The 19,551-nt window shown below is 44.9% G+C and overlaps 1 long non-coding RNA gene across 6 annotated transcripts in view; it reads right to left on the reverse strand.

Moving 5' to 3' along the window:
• The window catches only part of LOC140685784 (uncharacterized), a 185,048-nt gene that overhangs the window by 23,406 nt on the left and 142,091 nt on the right, over window positions 1-19,551 (reverse strand). For all 6 annotated transcript variants that reach the window (XR_012059218.1, XR_012059217.1, XR_012059219.1 and 3 more), the window contains one exon: window positions 6,129-6,216. This is a non-coding gene — a long non-coding RNA (uncharacterized lncRNA). The remainder of the gene's footprint in view (window positions 1-6,128; window positions 6,217-19,551) is intronic.

A 19,551-nucleotide genomic window follows, 5' to 3' on the forward strand; every position in this document is an offset into this window, starting at 1 on the left:
GTATCCAGGCTGTGACACTGTCCTATGGTTCTGGGAGATGTTATCACCAGGGAAAACTGAGCACAGATACCCGGGCTCTCAGGATCTCTCCCTACTATTTCTTACAACTGTATGGAAATCTACAATCATCTCAAAATGAAAGTTTAATTTTCCAAACAGTGAGTCATTAAAATGACACAGCCATTTTAAAAAAGAGTTTGGCAGTTTCTTATACACTTAAGCACAGACTTACCATAAGACCCACCAATCCCACACCTAGGTAACTGTCCAAGACAAATGAAGACATATGTCCACACAAAAACCTGTGTGCAAGTATTTGTGGCAACTTTACTCATGGGCTTCAGAAACTGGGACCAACTCAAACATCATCAGTGGGTGAGTGGATAAACCAACCGTGGTCCATCCACGCAAAGGGATAATACGCAGCAATAGGAATAAAGTACTGATACAAATAGCAACATCGACGACTCTCAAACACATTAGGCTACGTGAAAGCCAGATCCAAGCTACATCCGGCTGTCTGATTTCATTTATACAACACTCTGGAAAAAGCAAACCTATAGGCATAGAAACAGATCAATGGGTGCTCGGGGCTGCAGGTGGAAGAAGGTATTGACTACAAAGGAGGGATGAGGGAACACTAGAATGATGGAAATGTTCTGTATCTTGACCATGGGGGTGATTACAAAACAGTACGCGTTTTTTTCAAAATTTATAGAACTGTACACCCAAAAAGGCAGAAATTTACTAAATATAAATTGTGCCTCAAGAAACTTGACTTAAATAAGAAGGTGAATCATTAAACTGTTGTTACGAAGCTGGAGTTTGGACAAGTTAGAGGACAGGAGGTAAACGCCCTTTGGGTGTGAGGATGAACTAAGTCAAACACAGGGAAAGGCGCATTCTCATCCATGGAAGAGCCACAACTGTCCCGTGGTGCCCTGTGACTACCGAGGCACAGAGGTTCTAACAAATCCACAAGGCCTCCCCAGCAGTCATGTGTGGCAGAACCAGAAGTCAAACCCAGGTTTTCCCTGGGCTGGAAAAAGTGTTCTTTAGTACACGGTGCTGTGTGACACTGCTGGCAAGGAACCTGAGTGGATGAATTTTCAATCGCCGATTAGAGAGTATTTGTTGAGTTGGAGATGCTGTGTGCATTCAGTTGTGAAACTAAAGAACCCAGCTTGGACTTGGAATCCTGCTACGGCTCCTCCCTTCTGCTCAGAGACAAATGGGCCACAGGCCTATGAGCTGAGCCTGGGTCAGCCTAGGAAAGGAGCTTCGGATCATCCTACTTTGCAAAAAGGACAACTTGCAGTTTCCAACCCAAACAGACCCGGGGCCCCAGCCGGCCAGCTGAGTTGATGCAGTGCCCAGGCTGCCACGATTCTGCACTGAAATAACAAGACCCAGACCATGGTCTGCTGTGGAGGAGAGATGCTGGGGGCAGGGGAGCTGGGAGCTGCCCTGCCATGTTCACCCTCTCTGGGCTCACGGCCAGGGCACAGGGGCCCCAGGAGGAGACCCTGAAGACAACCTTGAGGGGCAAAGCATAGGACTGGTTACGAAGGCTACAACTGAGAAGATGATGAGCAATAAGACGGGGTCAAAGTAGCGGTCCAGCCCTGATCTTGGCTTCCTGCAGGAGTGCCATTTCCAGCTCCGTTCATTCAACACATGTTTAAAGCAGGCCTGGAATGCCCAGTTGTGAAATCAGGCAGTTCTTAGGTCATTCTCGGGGTAAGACAATCACTTGTACATGGAGAGGAGCTTCTGCTTTAGAGGAAATGAGGAAAGGGCTCCCTCGCCCCCAGCTTTCTCATTCTAACTTCCATGTTCCAACCCTTCCTCATTCCCCACCTCCTCCCCCACCATTTCTTGTTGGAGCTGTCCCCAGCCGTCTCTTCCCGCCACCTGCATCGTCTCTAAGTTCTGACCTTCCTCATCACTCAGCTGGATTTTAAAATAGCCTCTTGACCGAGCTGCCTGACATCACCACCCACTCAGGTCTATTCCCTGATGGAATCTAACACATGCCTTTGGCCAGTTTTACACTCTGCACTCCCTCCCGCTTGCCGGCAGAGTGAAATCCAAACACCGCGTACAGGCATGTGACATCTGTGCAGTCTGGTCCCTTCTGGCCTCTGAGTTCTCACCTCCCCGGGGCCCGCCTGGCATCCATGCTCTGGCCATCCTAACCTCCTTACTAGTCCCAGAGCAACCTCCCTCGTGTCTCTTCCACAAGACTGTGAACTTCCCAGGGGCCAAGTCTTCCTGACCTCATGGCCTTTACTCCCAAGCCAGTGCCTGGAATGTAACAGAACTTTAATATGCATTTTCAAATGAATGAGGGAAGGAAAGAAGGAAGGAGGGAAGAAGGACTGCTCTCAACTCCTAAAATAAAGGCCAGCAAAATTAAGGAAGTTGAAATCAATTGCTTGGAAAATGAGGTCTAGGAGGCCACAATGGAATGACAATATTCTAGGTAACAAGAGATTCTCAAAGGTACAGTGAAAACCGGAGTGTGATCCACAGACAGTCAGGAATCATCATATTCTCGAGTTATTATTTATTCATTCAATAGGTATTTACTGAGGGCTTCCTCTGCAGCAGGCTAAACTACATGCATTATCTCATTTAATCATCCCCCGAAAACAAATGTGTAGGTGTAAATCCATTCATTTTACTGATAAGGAAACGGAGGCTCAGAGAGGTTAGGTAAATTACCCAATGTCACGCTGTCAGTGAGCACAGATCCAGGATGTGAATTCAGGCCTCTCTGACTTGAAACTTGTGCTAATTCTACTGCGTCACTCGACACCCTCCTCCCCTGTCATTCCAGGACCCTCCCCTTCCCTTCCATTTTCTCCTTGTTGGAAAGTTAACCACAGGACGCAGTGTGTTTCAGTACAGAACACAGCGGAATCCTCATTCTTGAAAGGCAAAAACACAGCATCTTAATTGAAACAAGATAATCCAAACATTTTGCTTCACTTAAAGTTTATAAATTCCATTTTGTTGACTTACATTTTCACAAATGACCGTCATCTCAAAGTTATTTTATTTTTACAGAAGTTAGGAAAAGAAAAAGAAAAGAAGCTTTAGAACAAAATAACACACAGCATATTTTGGTCCTGTCTTCTGGGTGTTGGAAGAAAGGTTGAGAGGTTTCAAGGGGAAACTCACAAGCCATTTAACACTATTCCTCCAGGACCCTTGTCCACCGGCACAGACCCTCGGGCACCCTGGGTCGCCAACAGCCATGATCTTAAATCTTGTTTCTTTCTCTCTTTCAAAACCCCTTCCTCACCTCCAACCCCAAGATAATTTCCTGGCAGGGCCCTCCTTGCAAAATCAGAATTAGAAGTAAGGGCAGACAGCTCCCACATTGATTCGGGTCACAGTTTCAGGAAAGATGCTTTTAGTCAAAATGGTCAAAGTCAGTTCTGCTTTTCTCACAGAAATCAGTTCTAATGTAGATTAAAATATAAGACCTTGGGTCCCTCAGTTAACTTCTCCACATCTTTTTTACCGAACCAGAGAGAGAACATCCAACCTCCCTACATGCGCATGTGTGCCCAGGACCCACTGGGCTCCTCTGACCTACTCCTCCTCATGACACCTCTTCTTTCGGTGTCCCAGAGCCACGGGGCACTGTGAGACACCACGGGCTCCAGGATCAAAAGAGCTGGGTCCCAGTGAAGCCTCCCCCATTCCCCCAGGATTTGGGTACCTGTGGTCGCACGTCTCCACCTATAAGGGAAGTGTAGCTCCACCTACCTTTTCTGCCTATGGGCTTTGCCTTAACTCACATGATCACGTGCACAAGAGCCTTTGAAACCTGGTTTGGGGGCAGCTACGAAGGCTGTCCCTAAGCCCCTAACAGCACTGTCCAGTCTCAACACAGACTCCCCTCCACCATCTACCCTGCTAACCTGTTTACACGTTCTGTTAAGACGCGGCTCACCCCACCTTCTCCAGGAAGGCATCTGCACCACCCCAGCCCCTAGCCTCTCCCAAAGCACAGGCTGACTTCTCCAAGCATTTCCTTATCCTGTCCTCCTTGTGCCCAGCATTGTGAATCCAGTGATGGGGACAGAGTGTGGATTCCCGCATGCAAAGCAACTGAGACAAGGGTTCAAGGGCACACAGGTTATTTTAGAGATGCTAGGAGTGCCATCAAGGAGATGAGGACATGACTCAGGAAAGGGAAGGCAGTGTGTTCGGGACCAGTTTCAAAGTGTGCAGCCTGGGCAACCACACAGGACCCTGCACTCAGAAGGCCCCGGATGTGGTTCAGTGCTCTGCTGTCACCGCTTGAAATTCTTTCTCATTTTCCCCTTGAACTTGTATGTATCAGCCATAAAATACAAACTGTGTAACTTGGGTAATTCCCCATACAGGTTCACTGCTCTTATATTTGCATTTAAAACTGGCATTGCACAACACAAAGAAGATTGATGAAAACTCATTGCTGATAATATGAGTTTATTTTTTTAGTCAGAACAACTTTAAAGTAAGCAATTATTCCCCATTCCTCTTTTCCCAAGTCCTCGGCAACCACCAATCTGCTTTCTGGCTCAGTGGATTTACCTATTCAGGATATTTCATTTAAATAGACTCATGTAATAGGTGACCTTTGTGTCTGCCTTCTTTCACTTAGTATTATGTTTTAGGGGCTCATCCATATTGTAATATGTATAAGTACTTCATTCCTTTCTACGTCTGAATAATATTTCGCTGTGTCCATATACCGCATTTTGTCCATTCCTGGACATCAGCTGTTACCACCTTCTGACTACGGTGAGCAGGACAGGTATGAGCTCACACAGACACACATTTGTTGGAGTTCTGTTTTTAACTCTTCTGGGTGTGTATACCTCTTTTACTTTTAAGGGCTCACATGAGGACATCGGGCCCACCATATAATACAGGATAATCTCCCTTAATTCCAACTCTTAACACGGAATGTGACATATTCACAGGCATTGGGGTGTGGACATCTCTGGGGGACCATTTTTCTGCCTCCTATGAGACCTGTGTGATCAAAGTTTGGAGAGAACGTGATGGCGGCAGGCAGCTACGAGCATCCTGGTCCTGCTACTTGACCAGTGCTTCTTATACTTGAGAACTAAGTGAAACCCACCTAGAGAAAAGGAACCCATTCAGAGCTCAAGGATATGTCCACTGACCGCCCACCCCCACAGAGAAAATGCATGGAAAGTTCACTCTCCATTTAATGATCACTGGCTCTAACGTGCTCAGTGACACACGTGTAAACCCAGACATCCAGATCCTGTGGGAGAACCATTTTAAGGCAACTTTTCAATCAATCCAGATTATATTTTATGTCAAGGTTTTAGATTGCCATCAAATGAAAGAGAAATGTGTTACATTCTCACAGAATTCACATCATCACAAGAATTGGGGGCCTTGGGTATCAGTAAATCCAGGGGGAGAAATATTTGGCCAGTGTTGGCCTGTTTTGTTCATTGCCATGCCCCAGGGCTGGTGCACAGAAGATGCTCAAGACATGTTGCTGAATAAATAAAAGGAGAAGAGGATGGGGACTTGGCAGGGCAGGTGTGCAGTGGGGGTTGGCAGAGGCCTGATACATCACGGATCAGCTTCCTTAGACCATATACTGTATACTGTCCCCAAGAGCCACTTGAAGGTCCTGGCTGTCCATATACCTCACTTGGTGATCAGCACTTATGGTTTCATAGCAGTTTTCATCAACATTAACAAGGAAGAGAGAATGTGCCAAATCGCCATGAAGAACCGAGGGCAACGCCAGGAAAAGGTGTGTGGTTCAGAGGTGATGCCAGTGAGAACATGGCCCCAGGGCCCCTGTGACTCCAGAATCACTGGTCCTTGCTCCTCCCCATCTTTCCTACCTCAGAAGGGGCTGGAAGGTGACACACATAAGATAGGAAAAAAAAAAAAAAGATATCCAGTGACTGAGATTTTAGAAACAAAATCAAATTCCCTATTAGGATTGAACACAGAGTAGGTAACAAAGCTCAGGACGTGTTTGGTTGTCATATCTCATTACTGAGGATAGGAGGGAGGATTTTGATAAGTCTGTTTATAAGGAGCACATCCCCCAGACCTGAAAGAGGAGTTACCTTGGGATGTTCCGACAGTGAAGGTCTTTCTGGAACTGATGAAGCAACAGGAGCCAGGTGGGAGTCCCAGACAGCATTCCTCAGATTCCTAAGGAGGAAAGACATTTCATCCTTGAAATGTAAATACAATCCTTTTTGTTTTATTCTTTTCAAATACAACTTGGTTCTGAAAGTTGATCTATTGAAAGGAAAGCTTGCCTTTGCCAAAATGTCAAAATCTTACAATGGAGAATGTGTTCACCAAGTAACTGTGATTTCCTATTTATATAAACTTTTCTTTTTCCAAGTTCCAAAAACTTTGAAACTCTTCCCGAATTAGGCTAGGTCAATCTATTTCAAAAGGGCTGTCAATAGGAATAGGATATGGTTATTCTCAAATGACACAATTTCATGAAATCCGTTTTTTAAAAAACTTGTGTTAATACTCTCGTTCAAACGGAAAAATCTCAAGGAGAAATTCTTTGTAATTTGGTAGTTACAGAGAAGAATGGCGCTGTGCTTCCAAATACTAGATGTTTAGAAAATTCCCACTGCACTTTAACTGGGAGTCATGAATTCTCTACCTTCGCCCAAGTTCTGCCACCCTGAGCTGGTCATGTCTTTTCTCTGGGCTGCAACTTCTCCAGCTGTTAACAGGAGGAAGGTGACAAGCAATTTCTTCCAACATGATTTGGTGAGTTCTCTGCAACAAGTCTACAGAATCCAAGTCTATTCCATAACTTTGGAGATGTATTTAATCTCAGAAATAAACAACATCCCTCCCCTTCCAAAACATACACTTTCTTTTGAAAAGTATCTGTCTCCTAAGAAAGTATAGAAGACTTCTTCAAAGACCCTTCTAAAGTTATGGCGCTAAGTATTTCCACCTGTACCCAGCATGAACTTGGCCACTTAATCAAGTTGTGATTATCCGGCTCAGAGTTGAGCCTGAGTGTACATTTTAAAGAAATGAAGAGCTGAGTCATGTGGTTAATGGCACAGAATTCCAGTCTCCAGAGAATCCTCAATCCCAAGACTATTGGGAGTGAATGTTCAGAAGGTCGTAAGTTTTCAAGGACAAATAAACCGGTGTCTGTAACAAGAAAGGATTGCCAACACACTCGGCCTTTCTCAGCAAGCCCTGTGGCTTCCATCTCCAAAATATCTCCGCAGTCTGTTGCCTGAGAATCTCTTGGTTGCTTCCCTGGTTCAAACCCCCCTTTTTCTCTCTGTTTAAATCAATGTCCTTGCTTCCGGTTTCCCCCTTTGTAGATCATCCTCCATGAAGCCTGCATAATATCAGAAATCTGATGATATCATGTCTCAGTTTAAAAACCTTCCAAGACCACCCACGAGACTGAAGCCAAAACTTTCAAGCATGACTTTCAAAGACCTACATATTAAAAAACCAATGGGTCAATGATGAAATCAAAGTCAAAGACCTACGTAATATGGTCTCATCTGCTTTGTCCTTTAGTCTAGGATCACCAGATTTAATAAGTAAAAATATATGATGATCAATTAAATTTGAACCTTGGAGAAGCAACAAATGATGTTTTCAGTATAAGCATGTCTCATTAAATATTTGGGACATGCTCATGCTAAAAATGTATTCATTGTCTATCTGAAATTCACATCTAACTGGGTCCCCTAAGTTTGACCTGGTAACACAGTTCTAGCTACACTACTCTAATCATTATTTTCCAAACCATGAATTAGCTACCCTTGGGCAACTATTCATGCCATTTTCACTACCCAAAATGCTACTTTCTTCTTCTCCTCAACTAGAAAACTCCTATTCATCCCTTAAAACCCAACACACCTTCTGTAAAGCTTCCCTGACTGCTAAGGGTACCTTTAATCACTTCTTCCTATGCCTTCTTTTATTTATTTCCCTTTCTATACTCACTACAGTGTAGTGACATAGTTCCTGGATGTAGGAATTTGAAATCTAAGATATTATTACATATTCAGCATCAAAGAAGAATTTAACTCACAGAAAACATCCAATTGGTGAAATAAAGGACATTTTTAAAAAGAAATAGCATCTTGACTGTTTCTGCATTTTATTGAAATAGAAGTATTATTTCTGAGTCTGAAATTTCAGACCCCATGCCACTTTCTCACCCTGACGAATGCCTCTGCGACCCCTTGCAGGTAAGCAAGAGGAAGCAGCAATGAAAGTCAGATCGTCTAATGAGGAGTAAGAAACACAGACAGAGAATCTGCAGTGCAGAAGCCTGCTCTACTCTGTTTACAAGGCTAGAAATTTTATCTATCCAAAATAAGTCAAAAGAAGTGATGACAAATCTTAGCACTGAGAACTTCGAGCACTGAACTGGGAAATTCACATATAGGCTATAGCTCATTTCTTGATTAGAATGACTAAAGCAGCCAGGACCAGACTTTATTTGCTTTGTACATTTGTGTCATTAATTTTTCCAAGATTACTAAGCAAAGACATTGTTCCATATATAAAGAAGATAACTGCAAGATTTATCTCTGGTGACTTTCTGAAGCTAAGTGTGACTACGAGGACAATGGAAAGAACCTTGTGCTGCTCCACACCTTCTATGTAGCAAATACTGTCCCATCCCCTGGGCCATATTATTTCATTTAAATCTTAGACCTGCCCTAAAAAGTCATCATTAGTATCCTCTGTGTCCAGAGGAAACTGCAGTTCAGAGAATTTGTACCTTCCCTAAAACCCTGTAGCTAAGGTGTGTCTTAGTGTAATTGGAACCTGAATTGTCTCTCCAAAGACTCTGTCCTTCCCACTGCCCCAGAGCAGCTTGCATAGAACCCAAAGGATTCATCTCACAATGAATGAAAGTTATGATCAGTCATTCAATCAACAAACATTTTAGGAACACACAGCGAGCACATGATATGGGCTATATGCTGAGGGCCACCCAAGAAGGTGCAATGAGATCCTTAATGAGTATTCTAGAACCCTGGGCTTCAGCACCAATCCTCCTCCAATAAGTCACGCAGCCTTGGCCACTCCGCTTCACTGGCTGAGTCTCCCTTTCCTCATATGCATAACAGTGATGACAATAGCTCCCTGCAGTCTCAGAGCTGGTGTGAACACTGGATGAATCGATGTGTGAGAAAACGTTTTCGTCAGGTGACAAATGCTGTAGAAATGTGAAGTACAAACTTGTGTTTTCAACAAGCCTTCCAGTAAACAGAGACTTGAATAGTTACTGGAGGTTTTTGAGAGCAGGAAGTAGAGCGGGAACTCGCAGGCGAAAGGAGCCCTGTGCTGTCAGGGGTCCTCCCTCTCCGCGGAGGCACACAAAGGAAGCTGAGTCACCCCGGCTCGGCAAGGCCCCTGCGGTCCCCAGGAGATCAATTGAGTCTTCCTGTGAGAAAGCGGAAACCCAAATCCTGCTGTCCCCACGGTCCCTCCTGAGAGCTGGCCCCTGTGGTTGGCCAAGGTTGGCCTCGGGGCCGTGTGGTTCCTTTCTGCGGCTTGGCTGACAAAAACAGCCCCGCGTGGTATATGCCCTCCCAGCCCCCACGCCGCGTAGCATCTATGGGAGGGAGCCAGAGATACAGGAACCGGAGACGCCAAGGTGGCTCCTCTTCAGACCTTGTCCACTACTGAGTTCTCTCTGCAAAACACCTGTCTGTCCACAGAAAACAAACTTATGGTTACCAGGGGATAAAGGGAAGAGGGGGGGATAAACTGGGAGTTTGGGATTGGCTAATACAAACTACAGAACAGATAAACAACAAGTTCCTACTGTACAGCACAGGGAACTATATTCAATGGCTTGCAGTGATCTATAGAGAAAAAGAATGTGTATCTATGTATGTGTGTATAACCGAATCACTATGCTGTACACCGGACTAACACAATATTGTAAATCAACTATACTTCAGATGTTAAAAATCAATTATTTATTTATTTTTTAAAGAAACATGTGTCAAGCTCACTGCTCTGGTTTATCCTTAGTTGGACAACACTGGCAACCTTCAGAAGCCCATTTATGATGGGGATCTCACAGGAAGCAGGGGAGAGCTAACTTTATGGGGTTCTGGAAGGTCAACCTTCTGGTTACTTTGGTAAGTGATGAATCCCCCACAGCCTTGAAGCCTAGAGCATCTTCTGGAGGACAGGAGCACCCCAGCACCCCTACACTGGCTGCTGGCAGCTCACACCCAGAGAGCCATGCAGGGTCGAACAGAGGACCATGTGTTCCATGACGGGGGCTGCTTTAGACTCACCCACCCTGATCCTCTGGTTCGAGGATCAAGAGGACAAAGATTCAAGTGAGGCAGGTGGTCATTTAAGAGGATGGCTTACTCAAATATTGCTAGGGATATGGGGTCGAAACCTCCCTAGAGCTGCCCTCAAGCCCTCTGGCCGAGGGGGAGTAGGGTAGAAGAAACACACAGATGGCGGGGTCAGATGCAACAGGATTCAACCTCCGACTTCACCACTTACTAGCTGTGTGGCCGAGCGTGAGTCAGAAGAAACCCTCTGGGCTTCATTGCTTCTTCTATTTCAAGGAGATGCTCTCCACCCTACCCCAGTGCAGCCCCCACGGTGGGGCAGTCATGAGGACCAGAGATGAGGTCTCAATCGGATTTTCAACCAAAGGAAGCCAGAACACTGTACCTACCGCTATTAGGAGCCCACAGAGGCAAGATGAACTCAGACTTGATTTGAACAGATCCAGATCGCTAAAGAGGCAGTCTAGCAGCACAGCCAGAAGTCCGAGAGTGTGCCTCAGGGTTTCAGGTGGAGGGTGGAGGCTGGGAGGCAGGAACAGACTCTAGCCCTCTGGGGAGATGATAGGGTCCTACTTAACAGGCTGGACTCAGAAACTGGGAAGCAATATTCCGGTAACTTTAGGCTGAGCGTGTGTAGCAGAGCCCCAGAATGCAGGTATGACTCAGTGCTTAAAGACTGTCTTCCCATAGCCCTCCCTGCTCAGGCGAGGATCCCAAGAAGCCCCCAGACCCCTGCATATCCACCGCATTCCCTTGTCATGCTAATCTTGCTAACCCCATAAAGCCACCAGCTCCCTTGCCTCGTGTAGTGAGTTGAATTGTGTCCCCTTAAAATAAGATATGTTGAAGTCCCAATCCCCAGTACCTCAGAACGTAACCCTGGAAATAGAATCTCTGCAGATTTAATCAATTTAAGATGAGGTCCTCCAGGGTGGATCATAATCCAAAGGACCAGTGTCCACCTCATAAGAAGAAATTGGGATGTAGAGACAGACATGCACAGAGGGAAGATGGTGTGGAGACACAGGAAGAACACCCCATGAGGCACGGGGTTGTGGTGATGCACGTCTGCAAGCCAAAGAATGCCAAAGGTCACTGGCAAAGCATCAGAAGCTAGGAAGAGACAAGGAAGGGTTCTACCTGGAGGCTCAGATGGAGCACGGTCCTGCCAAAGCTTGGTTTTGAGCTTCTTGCCTTCAGAAAGACAATCAAATGATTTGTTCTAAGCCATCCAATTTATGGTACTTTACTAGACCAGCCCTAGGACATTAATACACCTGGGAATTTGATTTATTTTGGGTCAACAAATATTCACTGAGCTCAGTATAGTGGGTAATAAAACAAATACACAATTACAACCCCTTCTGAGGAGTGTGATGATGGTGTGTTTTCAGAAGAGAAGACAACAAACTGCAGGCGGAAACGCTCCTGTCACTAGTTCCTTGCACGGAGTCAGAGCAGCTGCCACCATGGCTGAGGCTGGGCTGCACTGTCTGTATGTGAAGCTCCTGAGAAGAACGCTGGAAGCTGTATCTCACTCTGCACCGCGTTGTCCTTTGGAGCTCTGGGTAGGGAGCCAGACTGACAGCCAGCTCGCCCTGCTGAGATTTGGGGAAGTTACTTCCTCTCCCTGAGCCGCATCAACTTTCTCTGCAAAAGGAAAATAACCACCAACTAACAAGAGTTCCTGATGACTGAATGGGCTAGTGCATGAAAGCCCTGAGCTCAGAACCCGGTACACAGCACGAGTTCAATAAATCTTAGCTCCTACTAGTATCGTCAGAGCTGCACAACTACTTAGTGGCAGAGCTGGGACAGTGAGCAACGCTTCTTGACTCAACATTCTGAATCGTATCATTCTGCCCTCTGTGCAAAGCTTGTAATAATGACAACAATTCCACTGTACTTTTGGGACGCAGTGCTCCTTGTCTAAATATTACATTCATTGTCCAAAAAAATTCCATAAAGGAGATACTACATTCCTTTTCAGATAAGAACACCAAGGCTCAGAAATGTAAACAGTAACCTATAATGAAAAAGAATATATGTATGTACATGTACGACGGACACGTCACGCTGTACACCAGAAACTGACACGGCATTGTAAACTGACTGTATTTCAATAAAAAAAACAGAAAAGAAAAGAAAGAAAGAAGAGAAAAAGAAACGTAAATAGCTGACTAAAGGCACAGGGCCAGTGATGGATGCAGCCTGACTCAGACCTGGGTCCTCCGTCTCCCAGTCTCCCTAGAAGACCCCTCTCTCCTCTCCAGGGCCTCATCCCACCCCATGTTGATGTGGGTGTACAGCCCCCGTCCCGCCTGTAGGGTCCGGACTTTTTCACGGTACCAAGCTGAAGTCCTAACTTGGCTCCAACAGAAGTGTTCTCTGCTTAGAGTTTCTTTCTGCAACGATTCTTTAAATCGATTCTCCCACTTCAAACGAACAGATGGAAATTTGAGATCAGTCACAGCTCCCGCATTCACCATGATCGACCGCCACTTCATTAAGTTCTGGAGAGGTTCCTATGTCTTTACTAAAAATGACACGTGCATTTTTTCTGCCTGACAAATCAGCCTCACACCTTTTCTGGGCCGTCAGTAACTTGGATGGGCGTGTGGATCACCAGAGGACTTTGTTAAAATGCAGATTCTGACTCAGTAGGTCTGGGGTCAAGCGTTAAGATTCCGGGACCACACTCTTAGTAGCTTAGGCCATAGACTTCCAGGCCCTGAGTGCCTGACAGCCATCTCCTTCTCCCCTGGGGTCCACAGCCCTTGGGGCAGTGATGTTCTGGCCTGATCACCCCCGAGCTCAGCTACAGGCTCCCAAGGACGGCAGTCCAGCCTCATCTTCGCGGGCACATTTCCCCTCTAGGCTGCGGGCTCCGGCACCTGACTTGTCCCCGCCTGTGACCCGGCACCTGGGACAGCAGCCAGCACCTAGCAAGTGGTCCATTATTATTTGCTAAGTAACCGACAGATGAATCCTGGCATCTCCCCATAGTGCCTGTGATATAGCAGACAACTTTCAAAAATGTGTTTGTTCAATAAAATTCCTTGTACCTAGGATATTGTTAAGACCAGTGTCTATATTACAACTAATTGTTCTGACCTATTTATTCACTTATTCACCTATTTTTATTTTTGTTTTTGGTGGGGAGGGTGGTTTGTGGGGGAGGTAATTAGGTTATTTATTTGTTTATTTATTTGTTTGTTTTTAATGGAGGTACTGGGGATTGAACTCAGGACCTCATGCATGCTAAGCACATGCTCTACCACTGAGCTACACCCTCCCCCGTATTCATCAATATGTAGTGAGTGACTACTCTGTATGAGACACTGGGGACAGTGTAATAAGTAAGTGACATAGTGCTTCTGTTTTCTTATTACTTATACATTAATAATTATAGCCCTTCACTGAGCATTGAGTATGTGCCTGGTGTTTACGACGTGCTCTGCAGTATCAACAAATTCGATCCTCCCAACAACTTTGGGAGCAGGAACTGTCATCATCCTCATGTTGCAGCACAGGAGACTCAGGCCCCGAGCAGTTAGACAAGCTGTCCACCGCCACACAGTTAATCAGCGATGGTGCCAGAACTGAATCCCAAGCCATCTGGATTCGGATCACTGCTTGACCAGAAAGGACAAATGACAAATAAGCAAATAAACAGACAAGATAATCCAAGATGGAGCTAAGTAGGAAGCCAGAAGGTTGATGCAGTGAATCATAGGAGGAGTGGAAACTCCTACAAGTGAGGCTGATCAAGGGGGAGAGTTAACAAGTGCCCCCGCCCCTGTACCCCTCCTGCTCTTCCACGAACACCATCCTCCTATTGGGTGGTTCACAGCAGTAACATGCATAGGAAAGAAATAAAAGAATTCTGGGGCAAAAAAAAAAAAAAAGATGGCTTGAATATCTTCCTAGCCAAAGGAAGATAATAAAGTCTATCGTTACTCATTCTACAAGTATTTATGGCATATCTGCTCTGTGCAGGTGCCAGGTGCACTGTGGATATGGGAGTGGGGAACACAGTCAGAAGTCACTGCCGCAGAGAGCTTATGATCTAGCAAGGGGAGAGAGATGTTCAACTAACAGAATAATCAGACAAATAAACAAATGCATAGAGACGTGAACAAATAAACAGATGTAAAGTGCTGAACAAAAAAATAGTAAGGCACTGAAAGGAACAGGGAACTTCAGAGTTTGGGAAAAGAACCTAACCAGGGCTCACACTGGCTTCCTTCGACTCTCAATATTTTTCTCTATTGTGACATAATTTCCCAACCACTCTACCATTTACTTTTATCAGCCACATTCAACATATATTTATTTAGACCTACTGTGTGTCGGACATTACCCCCTTCTCTTGATTATGTCCTTCCAGTGAGAGTTGCTTCTGCCCTCCTCCCAAGTGTATTATCAAACTGTGACCTTTCTTCCCAGGCTGATAAAAGACAAAGGGGAAGACATTTTATTTCCACTGAGCATGGATTCAGGAAATATTTAATGAGCCCCTAATAACTCTACATAGCGTGTGTACTGCATTTATTGTTTATCAAATACTCCCACAGTCATGCTCTGCCCCAGCTGGCCAACAGTCCCCTGATGAAGGTAGAGTAGGAACAATTCCATTCATTTTATTTATATTGCATCCCTTCTGAATAGGATTTGAGGACATTATTTAAAAAACAATGGCCAGTAGGATTATTATAACCATTTCATAAATGAAGAAACACAGTCTAGGAAAGTCTATGGGGCTTACTGACAACACACAATAAACAGTAAAGCTGGAATCAAAACCCAGGCCTTCTATCCCCAAACCCACATGACTCACCATACACGGTCCCTTGCCAGGCCCCTGAGGTGCCCAATAGACAATGAAATGGAGGTGCCTCTGCTCTTACTACACTTAAGGCTTCAATCAAGACTATAAGCCAAGACTTCAACAGCTACATAAGGAAACAAGGACAGATGCGAAGTTTTGAGAGAGATGGATGGAAACTCAGCAGAACACGGGCTCATCTGCAACTTTGGCTGAGAAAATTCTACAAGGTCTGATGGAGGACATGGACTACTAAATGGGACAGGCTAGAAAAAGCATTCCGGGTTAAAGGAATGTTCATCGGCCCAAGTTTCAGAAAACACTGGCCATATGCCAAAAATATCATCACGGCATCCCCTCCTCTCTCCCTTAGTCCCATAAATTAGTTAGTGTCCCCAAACCACTGTAAACCAGAAGTATCTTGGGAATGCCCTTCTGCTTCTCTTTCACACTGGAGTCAGATCAGGCTTCTAGGTAGAGAAAGAGGAATGGTGAGAAATGACCTTTCCTAGGGCACCTACCATGTACCAGAAACTTTTGGGTACTCTATAAATGTTGTGTCATTCAATCCTCACAATAGCCCTACCAGGTAAATATTATTCCCCATCTTATAGATGACGAAGTTGAAACTCAGAGACTAGTTGACCTGCTCGAAGTTAAATAACTAACAGGCAGGGAAGCTGTGACTTGAACCCAGGACGATCAGAAGCCAAAGCCAGGTCTCTGTAGGAGACTGCACACTTGAACCAGCCAGACATCAAGGAGGATCTGTTCTGTGAATGATTATGAGCTTGTGAGCTAATAATTTAGCACCTGGTGGATAATTAGCAAGTCAAGAAGATCCAAAGTAGATTTAAGCACCTAAATCACTGAAAGGTGAAAATGGGGAGTTTCTGTTCAGTAAGTATAAATTTGCAGACGAGTTAAGTTCTAGAGATGTGCTGTAAAACAGTGCGCCTATACTCAACCATATGGTAACGTACAGTTAGAAATTTGTTAAGAGGATAGATCTCATGTTGTATTCTTACCACAATAAATCAAACAAACTAAATCACACAAAGAAAGTTGCAAATAAAGAAAAATATACAACCGAATGTATCCAAGCATGAATTCTTCCACCATAATTCTTCCTACAAGATTTTTTTGATGTGGTATAAACATTTCTTTAATCATCACATTTTTCTACATTCCATGAGGAAGCCTCCTAAGATATGGTGGGTCCTGTTTATGTTTGGGTCTATCAGATCACACAAAAGCAATTATGATGGTCCATTGATTCATAAACATGAATGTGGACATCTTTAAATGTTTACACAAACACATTGATTACTTACATTTGGAAGCCTACAAGGGAGCATTGCACTGATCTTTAATGCAATGTTGGGGAAAAAAATAAGGTTCTTTGCAAATACACTAATCAGCCTATATTCACTGCTCATTAGACTGACTCTTGAAATCATCTTCAGTTTGTTTGCAAAGATGATTCACATCTGCACCAACACGTGTGGTGGAGCCGAAGTGTGTGTGTGGAGGGAGGTACGCTTTGGGCTACAAATCCAGAGTGGTTTTCAGCATCTGTGGGCTTGAGAATCGACCCCCAAAGGAGCCAAAAAGCAATGGCAAACAGGAGAAGCAGAGAAATTCATTTCCAGCAGATCAGCTCTGACTCTCACAATTCCTAGCAATTGAGCAAATGGTACTGTCGCTAAAGGTTTTTGCATATTATAGAACCATTAAATAGGCATTGTGGCAAAAGACATTAAACATTTTGTTTTCTCACCTCTCATCTCCACTTTTATTTAGTTTGGATTCTGATGGTGGAATGCATTTAAAACTATAAAATGGGGGAGGTTGGGGTGCGGACATAGCTCAGTGGTAGAGTGCATGCCTAGCATGTACGAGGTCCTGGGTTCAATCCCCGGTACCTCCACCAAAAGTAATAAATAAATAGATAAACTTAATTACCTCCCTCCACTAAAAACAATTGAAAAAATTGAAGGAAAAAATACATCTAGGAGAAGTACATCTAGGAAATAGTAGTGGGGCAGAGCTTGCTCCCTGACTAAACCATGCATTTTAAAATTGTGGTAAAATATAGATCACATTAAAAAAAAAAACCTCTAAAGAGCCTAGAGAGTAATTACTATGACTGCGGAGTCAAAGCTGACAGAGACACGCAGCATACAATTTCTATTTCAAAGTATCAAACTGACATAAACAGTTGTGATTTATTTGTTTACTGATGGCAACCTGAAGCTTCTAGAATTCCTAAGACATCCCTGTGAATGAGCAGACAGGAAAAATGGACAGATGAAATTTAGAATCAAGGTGAGTTAGAATAAGGGGCAAGGTGTGTTATCGATTCACAAACTTCCTGAATCTGTTTTTTCCCAGCGCTACGGAAAAGGGACTTGTGACTTCTGTGTAACTCTCATCCCATCTCATCCCACTCTCTTAAACTGGTTTAAAAAGAGAAAAACTAATAATTGAATGACAATCCTAATCTCAAATGCAGAATTTATGCAGAAACAGGAATGGGAAAGATCATATTCTTCTTCTACAGTTGATGGTTGTCAGCTGCTGAAGTAAATGATGTAAGGGGTGTGTGTGTGTGTGTGTGACAGACAGAGGGAGAGAGGAAGAGGTTTTAAGGAATTGGCTCGTATTATCACATGACTGTGAGGCTGGAACTACTGACTGAAATGTTAATCTCATCTAAACAATACTTTCACAGCAAAATACTTTCTGGACTAGTGTTTGACCATGTATCTGGGTGTCATGGCCTAGCCAAGTCGGCACATAGTTTCCTAGTTGCTTTTCACACTTTATCTCTATTAATCTCCATATTTAACCTATAACACCCATGTGCGTTATTAGACTATATCATCTCATTTAACCCTCAGAAGAATTCATCAAGATAAAGCACCATTTTTTCACCATTTTTTTATAGATGAAATTGAGGTTTGCAGTGGTTGTATAACTTGCTGAAGTCACCCAGCTGGCAAGGGTCTGCCATGAAGAGAAAACCCAGCTGCCCCCATCCTGAAGCCCTTGCCCATGGTACAGCACCGCAGCCCCCCATAGTGAAAGGACCAGGTGAGAACCCCTGGACAAGTAGACCAGATGCTAGAAGGAGCACCTGTCTTTGGATTAGAAGGAAACAAGGGTACATTTTAAGGAATAAGAGAGAAAACTAAGCTTCCCACAGAGGAAAGTGACCTGATGCAAAACAGCAGAAGCTCCCAGGCAGAGAGAATGACACATGTTCAGGTACATCATTAATGTTGGTGGCCCCCAGCTGTGGAGGACATGAGCTGGGAGGAGCCAGCCTGGAGCCAGAGTCACGTTGCCTGAGGCAGTGGCCCTGCCACCTCCTAGTTGTGTGACCTTGAGCAAGTTACTTAACCTTGTTTATCTGTTTCCATATGTGTCAAAAGAGGATCTGGTACTTACTTTGCCTAACTATTATGGGAATTCCAGATAATGAGTATTAATTACCTGAGACACAGGAAACCCTCCACCAACCAGAACACTGAGTGCCAGATGCCCACATAGTACATTTTCTGGCTTCTTGTACTGGAGCAAAACGAGATCAAATGTGGCTTTTGTTGTCGCCAGCAGACCAGAGTGACCAAGGTGAGGGACAACAGGCCCCACCCATGTCCTGTGGGTGTTGACGTCACTAGTTGCAGCCCTGTGACCAGAAAGCCAGGTGTCAGGGCCTCTAGAACAGAAGCTGGGTGGCTTTGCTCAGCTTTGTGACCACAGGCTGCAGAAGCAGCATAACTGGGGGCTGCGAAGGAGGCGGAGACGGGGCGTGGAGGGGAGTGTGAGGATGGCCTATTGCAAATCCAGACCCTCACCAGGAAACTCCTCAACCTGGTTGTCTAGTCACTGGAAAGTCAGCATGTCCCCTCTCGTGTGACACGGTGCAGGCATCTCCCTGAGAGCCGGCACTGTATTGGGACATCCTGTACTGCATGCTGGGATCGCAGAGACAAGTCACACACCATCTCACCCTCAGTGAGCCCAGGGTCTAGGGGAGAAGAAGGGTAGCAAAGAGATCGATGAGTTACAGTGTGCCGGAAACCCTGCCAAGGTCTGCATGAGATGCAGAAAACATGGAAAGGAGCAGTGATCAGTGCTCCCTGGGGCATTAGGTGTGACCTCACAGGTAGGTGCCCCCGGGTGGGAGGTGCATGGAGCCCGGGGAGATGCTCACTGCCTACAGCCAACTTCTCCCCGAGACGATCCAAAGACGCCTCAGACTTGACGTCCCAGCCATGACCCACTTCTCATCCTGTTTTCTCTGGCTCCATTAGTAGTGACCCCACCCCCTGACAGTCACCCAAGCCAGAAACTGGAAGTCACTGA

This window comes from Vicugna pacos, chromosome 15, assembly GCF_048564905.1.
Source record: "Vicugna pacos chromosome 15, VicPac4, whole genome shotgun sequence".
Classification (NCBI taxonomy): Eukaryota; Metazoa; Chordata; class Mammalia; order Artiodactyla; family Camelidae; genus Vicugna; species Vicugna pacos.